Here is a 12,385-nt window from a genome sequence, read left to right as displayed (position 1 = left end):
AGCCACTTCAATTACTTGCAGGGGGTGTTTGATGAATAAAACCAAACATTTATACTAACTAAAGGGAAAGATATATGTAAATGATATGTATTTTTAAAAGAAATTTATTACTTTCAAGGGCTCTGACTCCGAGAATTGCATTAACCATCTGTTGCTTATCAAAGAACCACTTTAAAATAAAGAAGAATGTCTTGAAACCAGCATATCAAAGCCTCAATTTCAATTGTACCAGCTTCCACTTATACTGAAATTACAGTATGTCTAGTAAATTGTTATTTTAATATGCAGAAGTGTTTTCCTTAGTAGGCAAACACTTCCAATAACATCATTCATCCTATTTATTTGCTTATTAAAATAATCATAAAACTTGAGCTTTTCAAGGCCAAAACCACAAGCTCCTAATTAGTTTTATCTAAATTAATGAGGTTTTACTGTACTAATTTCTAACAGTGCAGTACTAAATTCTATGAAAAGCTGTTGCAATTAAAGTGGAGAAAGGCAATAAGATATTCAGCAAAAGACTGAATTAAAGGTCTAATTCTACCCTATGCGTCCAATTAAAGTCTCTTTACAGCCATAATAGCATCCACATGAACCAAATGAAGTTTATTATTAGATTTTGTTTTCTGTGCAAAACTGGAATCAGAACCACTATGGTTCATATCTGAGATGAGCTTTGGTTTTGGTTGATCCCAAATTTCCATAAAAAGTGACTCTGGACTGGAGTGAACCCTTGGCTCACTCAATTATGTCAGAATCTTGCTTAAAATCTTTGCATAGCTTCCTTATTGTGTGCGAGAATAATTAATGTCTCTTTCCCCCCTTCCCTTCCTGCTCTCCTTTAATTTTATATGTTAGTATGATATACTGTATATGCTCCTTTGCAAGCTGGCTCTCACTATTCCAGGCTTAGGTTTAAACTCTTATTCTGCATTGTCCTGGGCAAAGAACTTACCATGTCAGGCCTCAGTTTCCTCATCTGTAAAATGAGAAGAAAAGGTGCTGACTCATAGAGCCACAATGAGAATTAAACAAGTGAGTGAATGGAAAGCACTTGGTCCAGGGCTGGCACCTTGCCCAAGTTCAGTTAAAGCCGCCATTACTGAATTTTCACTGTCTCCATTCCTTCACAGGGACCTGCAGGATAGCCTCTGTCCTGTTCCTATGCCAAGTAATGCTTCCCTCTTGGCTGATTCAGCTCCTGCTTCCAGGATCCTGCAGACTTGTGGCGGCACCTCCATTACTGCCTTGACACTTGCTCCTAAGTTGACCACCCCTGGTCTGAGAACAATGCTGCCTTGCAGAGCTATACCACCAGCCACCTGTGTAACTTCAAGTTTTCTAGTATCCAAATTAAAAAATTAGAAAGAAATCATTGTTAATGATATACTTTAACCCAAAGACCTAAAATATCATTTCAGCACATTAATATATGCATTAACAAGATATTTCACATTCTTGTATAGTCTTGGATATCTAGTATCTATTTTAGTCTCTATAGCACGTCAAGTGCTCAATAGCCACATCCGATCAGGCCAGGAGATGACAAGCATGGCCTGATCCTATCTGCATCCATGGAGCCAATCTAGTGGCTGACACATCAGAGGGACTTGTAAATGCTTGTGTAATGAGTAAAACAGAGAACATTAACTCCATCTGGTATGCAAGGGTATCAGTTTGCTAGGGCTGCTGTAACAAAGCACCACAGACTGGGTGGTTTAAACAACTGAGACCGCATAGTTCTGGAAGCTAGAGGGCTGAGATCAAGGTGTTGGCAGGGTTGGGTCCTTCTGAAACTGTGAGGAAAATCTGTTTTAAACCTCTTCCTACTTTCCTGTGGTTTGCTGTCAATCTTTGGTGTTTCTTGGCTACTACTCCATCACCTTGCTGTCTGTCTTCATTTCACAAGGCCTTCTCTTGTGTGTGTGTTTGTGTCTCTCTGTATCCAAAGTTCCCCCTTTTATAATGATATCAGTCATATTGGATTAGGACCTCATCTTAACTAATTACATCTACAATGGCCCTCCTTCCAAATAAGGTCCCATTCTGGGGATTAGAACCTCAACATATGAATTTGAGGGGGATACATTTCGACCCATAATGATAAGATGGGTAGTAATATTGAGTCACACTTCAGGGCTCCTGGCTTAGAGGGGCAAATTAGGGCATCACTTCAAATGATTCTATTTCAAATTCAACACATGTTCTGCTCCTGCCCCTGTGGGAAGCCCTCTTTTTTTTGGGTTTGGCTTTTTTTGGCTGGCCAGGGTTGTGGTTATCAAGGACAGGGCAGACAGTTCTTTGAGGTATATTTTCATTTAAATTTCTCAAATTTCCTTGTGAAATAAAATGAACATGGTTCTTAAATACACATGCATTGCAAAGAGATAAAATTCCCCTGAATTTTCCCTTTCCCATCTTTTATTTCTTCATTGTAATTGTTTCCTTTTATTGTGTTGGTGTCTGGTAATCACTGGTTTCGGTGAGGGAAAGGAGATTGTGAGAGACAAGCAGTTTGAGAACTAAAGAAATAAGGAAGTTCAAAGCAGGCAGGAGTGCCCATTCTGTGTGTGACAACATTGGCCAAGTGCTAAGTCCAAGTTTCCCAGGCTGGGCCAATCCTGGTCTGAGCCAGTGCCCACAAGTCTTCTCATGGAGCTCCTTGTTCTTTTCATTGGGAATTGGTGTTTTCCAGGCATCTCAGTGTGATCCATCTAAAATCCCCACATCACAAACAGAAGAAGTCTTTGAAGGCCAGAAGTTGGGATTTGCCAGTAAAGCAGGAATTGTGGTACATTGCTGTGTTTAAGCTCCAGGTCCTGTGGTTGTGTCTCACTTTGTTTCTGTGTTCTCTGTGCTGTGCTGAAGAATTGGATTCCTCTGCCTCACTGTGGAGGCACATCTTTCCGCAGCATTTAAATCGCATCTTCAATGCCACTCTGTTAGGAAAAGCCCATACCAGTATTTGACTGGCCAACAACCAAAGAACTTCTGTGGGAGAATTTATTACTAAAAATTATTTTCCAGGCTGATTATTCAATATTTTCTTTTAAAGGTCAGACTTTGTTATATTATGATTAAAGTTTCCTTTTTTATAAATTGTCTTTTTCTCCACTATGGGCTACCATCAGAGGACTGGGGAAACTCTCTTTTTCTCTGAAAAATTAATGATCCTTAATAGTTTGGGTAATGCTAAAGTTTCTTTTTGTGTGCGTGTTATTTTATTATTATTATTTTTAGAGTTTTAGAGAGTGAGGAAGGAAGAGGGAAAGAGAGAGACAGAGAGAAACAACAATCGTCTGCCTCATGCATGCCCCCTACTGGGGATCAGGCCCACAAGACTGGGAATCAAACCTCCAACCTATTGGTGCATGGGACAACATAGTAAATGTAAAGTTTCTTAAAGGATAGCTGCTGCTTATTTTTAAAATTTAAATTCTTTATTGTTGAAAGTATTATATGTGTCTTCTTTTTTCCCCCATTGACCTCTCTCCAGCTGCTCCCACCCCCAGCACGTGCCCTTACCCACCCTACTATCTGTGTCCATTGGTTATGTTTATATGCATGCATACAAGTCCTTTGGTTGTTCTAATGTTTTTAAAACCCTATTATTTTCAGGATTTGTTATATTTATCTGCCCTCAGTATTTTTGTACATATCAACCTGAGAATGCCCTCCAGTTCTTTACTATCATCTCCTTTTTAGTAATGTATCTTTGGTTTCCCAACTTTAAAGGAGGATATTAATATTTACAACCAAGTCGTTATTCCAGGGGGAGATATCACTTCTCTAGCTTTATTTTGTGCCACTCCCTTCTATAACTTCATTTTATAATCTAATGAAACGTGTTTATAATTGAGAAGAAGGAAAATAGTAATCTCAATATATTGTTTTAAGAATGGCCTTCTCATGTTGATTTAATTAGGAAATAATTGTTCCTTCCCAAATTTTTCTCATGTTTGTTAATGAACATGTAAATTTAAGAATTACTTCTGCTGTTCTTTAATTTCTGAAAGCAAATACAAACACACTGTTGGTTTCCTTGGTGAAAATTCTTCCCAGAAGACACAATATGGTATGAGATATTCACTAACATCAGGTAATATACAAAGCCATTTCTACTGGAAAACATACCATCTTGGGAAAAAACAATCTGTGAAAATGCATTTCAGTATGATTGTGTTGTCCTCAGTTAATGATGATGGGAACTGCAACATCAAAGTAGTTTTTTAGTGGGAAATGGAAGAACATTTGGAGAGAAGAGCTATGGATAGCCTTTGGTTAAAATTTCTGGCAACTGCTCTATGCAGAGAGTCTGAACCAAGACCATGTTGCTGTTTCCACTTGCTGAATGAAATGCAGGAAGAGGGATCAAGGGAGACTTGAGTCTTAATATAACTGAGAAAACAGTCTCTTCCAGTTATCCTGAAGTAAACCCAGATGAGCTGATTACATTCCTGCTGTTCTCAGTGCTTCAGTGTCCTGCTCATCTTCTGGTTCCTCACATGCTCACATCAATGGCCTCTGGCCACATTGTCATCTCTGCCTGGAGCAATGCCAACTTCCTGTCCTCAGTCTCTCAGTCTTAAGCCCGATCCTTATGCCATAGATAATACGTCCTCAACCATTAAAGGAATGGTCAAAAGTCCCACACTGTACTTGCATGAGTATTTTCTACCTATCACTTATCATAGCTGTAATTGTGCTTTTATTGGCGGGCTCTGCAGACAATGACTATTGATCCTCTGTTAGATTGTAAGTTTCCTAAGTACCTACCACATGCCTGCCTTTTAGATGGATCCCATGAATACTTTCAGGATGAATTAATGACTTGGCTTTACAGTAGTGACGGCTGTGGCCTTGGACCACTTTCCTGAGGTTCACCGCTAGTTTCACTAAGCTACAGTGGCTTTGCTGGCTGTGTTCAAGCATGGTCTGTGACTGTGGAACAGAGATTTCATCTGTTTGAAACTATCTGGGTTGTGTGGGGATCAAAGTCTGAGGGATTAGAACAACTGATTCCTTAATCAACAGAGCCAGAAAGACTTCAAAGAGATTTCTTCCTGAGAATGAATGGGCAAGAGTACAGAGGAGGGTCAAAGCCTGGATGTAGGAAACGTTAAATCTTCTGTTCTGACTTTATGAAGCTCTGTTTCTACCACATTGCAAATGTTTTCAGTTTAGTTATAGGCATGTGCCAAAAGAGAACAGTAATGACGAGAATTATAAGTTTCGAGAACTAGGAAGGCCTTAGAAAATGGTTTAATGTTTTTTCCCCAGATGGAGACCTAGCGAGATCCAGTGACTTGCCCACAATTCCTGGACCAGTGACAGGGTCAGGTCTGGATCCAGCATTCTTTCCATCAGGCTAGACTCTGGCTTCTCATGACAGCAAGTCTGCTCCCTGTATGACTGGAGCCACTCGCTCATCTGCCTTGTCACTTAGAAGAGGGTTGGCCCGGGCAAACCACAACCTTTTGGGATCTTGGGCTTTGATTTCCCACATGTGGAATGATGAGCCATGCTAGATAATAGACAGATAATTGAAGATCATTACTTATTTTTCACCAACCCTCTGCTCTTCCCAAATTGTGTTTTTTGGGGTACTACTTCTCAGCCTAAGCCCTGTACTACAAAGTATGATATGAAAGTTCAACATTAATAGTAAGCAGCACTTGTACAGCACTTACAATATGTGAGATACAGTCCTGTGTTTTGTATAGTAACTAACGTGACCTTATTTGAAACACTATTAATTATTTATTCCCATTTTACATATGGGGACACTGACACCCAAAAACTTGCATGTCATGTTCTAGTGAGGACTGTTTTCCTGGCTTGCAGAGGGCCACCTTCCCTCTGTACACAGAAGATTGAAAGCAGAGAGAAAAAGAGAGAGAGAGAAAAACAATCCTCCAGTATAATTTATAAGGGCACTATCTCATCATGAGGGCCCATCCTCATGACCTCATCTAAAACTAATTATCTCCTAAATGCTCCATCTCTAACAACCATCACACTAGGATATGAAAGTGTGATGGTTGTCTCAAAGCTCCTTGTTCATGGAACATCATCTTTGCATAAGAGAATAACTGACAGAGAAACTAAGGTTTTTGAGATTTGAGCATTTGGTGGATATTTTCTTGAAAATGATTCTGTCACATCAAAGAAGACAAGTGATAATGTTTGTTGCCAAAAAAAAGAGTCAAAATTTCAAGCAAAAATTAGAATTTTGGAAGACAATTATTCAGCATTCTGAGCTTGACATCTTCCCCAAAACTTAGCAACTCTTCTAATAAGTTCAGTAGTGATGTTTACAATATTTTTCAATATTGCACAACAAAATGTGTCAACATTTAAAATATTTACATTAGTCAGTGAACCAAATGACCAATGCATGACATTATATGGGTAAAGGATTTATTCAAAGTACAGGATAAAACAATGGATTTTAATGTAAGAGAGTAAGAAAAGGTCATTGCTATGGTTTTATATTTCACACTGCAACTATCCTTTAGGAACTACAACCTGCCCTAGGTGGTTTGGCTCAGCGAATAGAGTGTTGGCCTTCAGACTGGGGGGTCCCGGGTTTGATTCCAGTCAAGGGCACATGCCAAGGTTGAGGGCTCACCAGTGTGGGGCATTCAGGAGGCAGCCGATCAATGATTCTCTCTCATTATTGATGTTTCTATCTCTCCCTCTCCCTTACTCTCTTAAATCAATAAAAAATATATTTTTTTAAAAAAGAAAAAAAGAAACCACAACTTATCAATTTTTTTTCTGGTTAAAAAGGAATTTCCACAATTATTGAAATGGCTTATATTAAAATATTGCTCTTTTTCCAACTACATATTGTGTAAGGCCAGGTTTTCTTTATATACTTCAACCAAAATAGCAGATGTCAACATATGTCAAAGCAGATATTAGAATCCAATTTTTTTCTATTAAGCCAGACAAAATATTTAAAAAATGTAAAACAATGCCACTCTTCTCACTAAGTATTGGTTTGGTTTCAATAATATAGTAATTTTCATTAAAACTTTTTATTGATGTTAAAATTTCATAGGTCTATTTTTATTAATTTTAAATAAATTAATAATTTTAAGATCCATTGGTTTTTATTTCTAACATGGTAAATATTAATAGACATAGCTCTCAAGAACAGAAGCTATTTAGGATTCTCAATAATTTTTAAGGTATGAGGAGGGCCTGAGACCAAGACATCGGAGATCTGTTGATGAAAGCACGGACTCTGGGGCCAGACTGTCTGGGACAGAATTCTGACTACCCTTTCTAGTTATATAACCCTGGGCAACTTTCTTAATGACACTTGGTTATTTAACCTCTCTGTGCTCTAGTTTCCTCATTTCTCAAGAGGGCATGAGAGGCACCCAACTTTGGGTTTGTGAGAATTAACCATATGCATCATGCCTATCATGTTGCCTGGAACATAGTACGAGCCTTAGGCTACCATGTGATTCGTGATATGAGTAATCATATTATTATTACTCAGACTTGGACTGAAACTGTTAACATGAACATCTATTTCATAAATTTGAATAAGGAAGGAGCAAAAACCATGCCATTAACTAGTGGGAATTGTCCTTGTAATTCAAGGTTATGTATGTGAGTTCCCCTAGCCAGCCATGGGCAAACTACGGCCCGCGGGCCGGATCCGGCTGTTCTATCCGGTTCTCTTGCTCTCCCCTCCGCTCCTTTACTTTGAATTTATATTAGTTCACACAAACACTCCATCCATGCTTTTGTTCTGGCCCTCCAGTCCAGTTTAAGAACCCATTGTGGCCCTCGAGTCAAAAAGTTTGCCCACCTCTGCCCTAGACTCTGCTGCTTCCCACCTAACTGAGGTGAGATGCTACAGGGATCTTCCGCCAGCTTCCTTGGCTGATGGCCTAGGGCCGTGGTCGGCAAACTGTGGCTCACGAGCCACATGCGGCTCTTTGGCCCCTTGAGTGTGGCTCTTCCACAAAATACCACGGCCTGGGCAAGTCTATTTTGAAGAAGTGGCGTTAGAAGAAGTTTAAGTTTAAAAAATGTGGCTCTCAAAAGAAATTTCAATCGTTGTACTGTTGATACTTGGCTCTGTTGACTAATGAGTTTGCCGACCACTGGCCTAGGGCTTATTTTATTTACCAGGTGATTCTTCATTCATATCCACCTTCACTGCTTCTCAAACTGTATTACAAGGGTTCAGGGAAGCTCTTGCTGCCTACCTGTGTGACCCTGTTGTCTGTGCCCAAGAGGAGAGTCTGGATTTGTCACTCGCTTTTAGGAATGGAGCTCTTCTGGCTCTCCTGTCCTGAGGGTCCCCGCCCAGCCATGCCTCTCAGGCCTTGGGCTCCACTGAATTAGGTAGCACGTCTCTTTATATTTACTTAGCTGACAATTTTATCTCGTTTCATCAGTGGGGGGTTTTAAATTTCACCTTAATGCTCATTCTCTCATGTTTTTGCCACTTTTGTGACATTCTCAAGAAGAAAATTTGAGACAAATCTTTAATCCACATGTTTTCATATTAGCAGATTCTGTATTAAACAGTTCATGGCATTACCTTATTTTCACATTCTGAATATGTGTTATGAGCTGCTGAAAAGACAGAAACCACATTTAATTTTGAATACTATTAAATGTTTTTCCACCAAAGCAAAAAATTAAAAAAAAAGAAGAGCAATATAAATAATTTTGTTATTGTTAAATGATGTTGTGGTTTGGCCCTATTCTCCCACCAGCAAAGGATAAGGTATAACCTAAGGTGATTTCAGTTTATGTCGCTGTCCTCTAGGTCCAGTCACATGTATCCTATGGAAACAGAAAAGCAAAGCAAGCCTATTCTCCCAAAGAAGTCATTTTGGGAACTTCTCCTAGTACTCACTCCAAGGTTACCAAGTGTGAGTTCCATGTTGTATGTCTCCTTTTCCTTCCCAGATATCCCATTATTCATCTGACCTCAGCCATGTCTCCCCCCAGAAAGACAGGTATGTAGGATGGGAAAAAAATAAAGAAATGCTTTGGAAACATTTAAAATGGGAAAGAAAAATTGGATGATCTTGAGAAGGGTATTTAATGGAAATAGTTTCACTTGATAATACACCTTCGCTTTTCCTCTGGTGTCTCAGACTTAGTAAACATGGTTTTAATTTTGGATACTACCTGCTATTAAGTGATTTTCCACCAAAGCAAAAAAAAAAAAAAAAGTAATGGATTCCAGATTCAGTGCAGCTTCAAGAAACATGAGATATTTCAGAGCTCTGGAGAATAATGAAATGCTAGAAAAACTTCAAAGCTAACCCCCAAGAAGAAATGCTCAAATTCACATCGTGAGCTCTTTTGGTTATTTTTCTGACAATGTGAGAGGGCAACCTTACTTAACCATAGAAACAGGTGAAAAATGGCTAGTTAACATAGCCAAACACTTTCCACTGCTATGCTTAGGGTTGCTTTTTACCTCCCTTCCAACAAATCTAGAGCTAGAACATGACTAATGACTATTCTATGCTGGAGGCAGATTGGGTGCCAAGCTGAGCTTCAATCATATGGTTAATCACTATTCTCTTCGTGTGGCAGTGACACTTGGATGGGGGGAGGCTACAGGTCTGAGGGGGACAGACCAGGGCTGGAGGACTCTGTGGACAGATGATTCATGCTTCTTACTCCTGATCAATAGTGGGAGCTCAGGAGAGGTTGTCAACTATGGTGAGTCCGGATTTGATTTTTTTTTTTCTGCAAAATGCTTTATTGTTTCCATTTGGTCCAATGCATGGGAGAGGGCTCCAGGGTGGCTAAAAGGCTGCCTATTGGTTTCAGGGAGAGGCTCAGGCAGAAGCTGGACACCAGAGGAATGCAGAGGGGCATCTCAAAGGTCTCTGGGCTTCAAAGGCTTCTAGTCATGCGTAAGGGTGAGCCTTTAAAAGATATACTCACCCAGCCCAGTCTGGGGGTGGGCCAGCCTGTCGAGGTGAATCAGGTGTTGCCTATCTTCTTGATGAGTTTCACCTGCTCATCTAGGAAGTGGTTCTCCTGGAAATCACTGAGCTGAAGGTCTGCGCAGGCAGAACCCAGGGCATGCAGATCCAAAGAAGCCTGACCATGGTGGCTCCCATGGCATCCTGAGTGTCACTCCACTCATCTTGGGAAGACCTCTGCATTCCTGGAAGAGAACGTGGCCACCGTGCTGGTTTTACATCTTTAAGAGACACTTGGATCCCTCATGCTTTTCCTCGACCAACTCCAGGAAGAAGCGGCCCTTGCCTTCCAAAGCTACATCGTCACTGGAGAAATAGAAGCCCAGGGAGAGGTAGGTGTGGGAGGCCCACAGATGCAGGTTAACTAGGTGGTTGATAGCAGCCTCCACCTTGGTGAATAATTCTGACAAATTTGGGAGCTCATGATTGTTCTTCAGTAAGGAACTAAGGTAAAAAAACAAAAACAAAAACAAAAACAGTGTTAGCTGGTCTCAGGGGCTGAGGATAGCTGAGGTGGTTCTGAAGGTGGTGACTGGAAAAGAGGTTGGAGGGTGGTTGGAGGCTGGAAGAAAGGATGTCCCTGGATCTGTTCCATCCAAACACTGTTGAAGCAAGAGACAGATCCTGGGAACTGCTGAAGGCATGGCCTGATTTGATTTTTTAATTGGAGCAGATGTCAATTAGGCATCATTGGAGACTAATGACCAACACTATTGCTATAGGTAATACAATAAATAATAGTGTCAGCACTTAGGAGAGCTGGCAAAGGAGAATTTTTTGCTGGAAAAAAAATATTTGATTGGGAAGGTTAGATGTTGACAGCAACTGCTGGATCTTTTCTCTGTAAGGGCTCAGACCTGGAACATTCTTTGCCCATCCGTTGAAGTGACCTGCCAAATTCTTTCTCTGAAGGGATACTGATGACTTCTGCATGTCATTATCCCTTCAGAAATTCACTTCTGAAAAAAGTGAGATTAGGCAATTCAACCTTCACCTTTTTTAGGGACCTGGCCACTGCATATTTGGAATTCTGTGTTACCATGGAAAGGTGGCTATGGAAAACAAAACAAAACAAAACCCCAAAGGCAGGCATAAAGGAAGAGAGTGCTATTAGCTGGAGAAGGAAGCTGCCTTATAGAAATTTCAATGAGAGCTAGATGGCCTACAGCATATCCTCTCAAGGCCATGGCCAGGAAGAAATGATGGTTTTACCAGTTTACATGACTATGACTTTTGGGACCTCATACACTATCATTTATCTCATCTAAATCCCAACTCCACCACTCATTAACTAGATGTCAGATATATGAGACCTCTCTGTACCATCGTCACAGTTTTATATTTCAAATATAAAATTATTCTACAATAAAATATTTTAAAATGTGATATCCATTGTTTGAAAAGCAGGACAGGGTTGGGGGAATGGATGGATACAAACCTGTCTCATGGATGCAGGAAGGCAAAGAGGGTGGAATATACTATGCAGCAGTAAAAAAGAAGGATCTCTTATACTTTGAGATAGCATGGAGTGAACTGGAGAGTATTATGCTAAGTGAAATAAACCAGTCCGAGAAAGACAAGTATCATATGATCTCACTCATATGTGGAATCTAAGGAACAAAATAAACTGATGAACAAAATAGATCCAGAGACACAGAAGCATGGAACAGACTGAAATATCAGAGGGAAGGCAGGGGTGAGTGGGTGGAAAAGGTTAACCAAAGAATTTATTTGCCTATATGCATAACCCATGGATATAGACAATAGTGTGGCGAAGCCCTGGAGTGGGGGATGGGTGTGGGCTAGAAGTGGTCAATGGGGATAAAGGGGGACATCTGTAATACTTTCAACAATAAAGGTAAATTTAAATAAATAAAAAATAAAAACACCTTGTAAGGGTGTCTATTATCAATGAAACAAGAAATGGAAAGTGTTGGAGAGGATGTGGACAAAATGGAACCCTCAATCACTGTTGGTGGGAATGTAAACTGGTACAGTCACTATGGAAAACAGTATGGAGGTTCCTAAAAAAATTAAGAATAGAGCTAAAATATGACCTAGCAAGCCCACTTCTGGTTATCTACCCCCCAAAATTGAAAATAATTATTTGTAAAGGTATATGTACTCCTGTGTTCATTGCAGCATTATTCAAAGTAGCCAAGACATGGAGACAACCTAAATGCCCTTCGATGGATTATGGAATAAAGAAGATGTATTTCATCCATAGAAAAGATGAAATACTGTCATTTGTGACAATATAGATAGATCTTGAGAGTATCCTGCTAAGTGAAATAAACCAGACAAAAAAATGACAAGAACCATATGATTTCACTCATATGTGGAATATAAAACAGAAAGCAACAAATGAACAAACAAACTCATAGACACAAGCAGCTGTGTGGTGG

Source organism: Plecotus auritus (assembly GCF_963455305.1).
Source record: "Plecotus auritus genome assembly, chromosome: 5".
NCBI classification, from domain to species: domain Eukaryota; kingdom Metazoa; phylum Chordata; class Mammalia; order Chiroptera; family Vespertilionidae; genus Plecotus; species Plecotus auritus.
The sequence above is the reverse complement of the archived record's forward strand: the minus strand, read 5'-3'. Positions refer to the sequence as shown.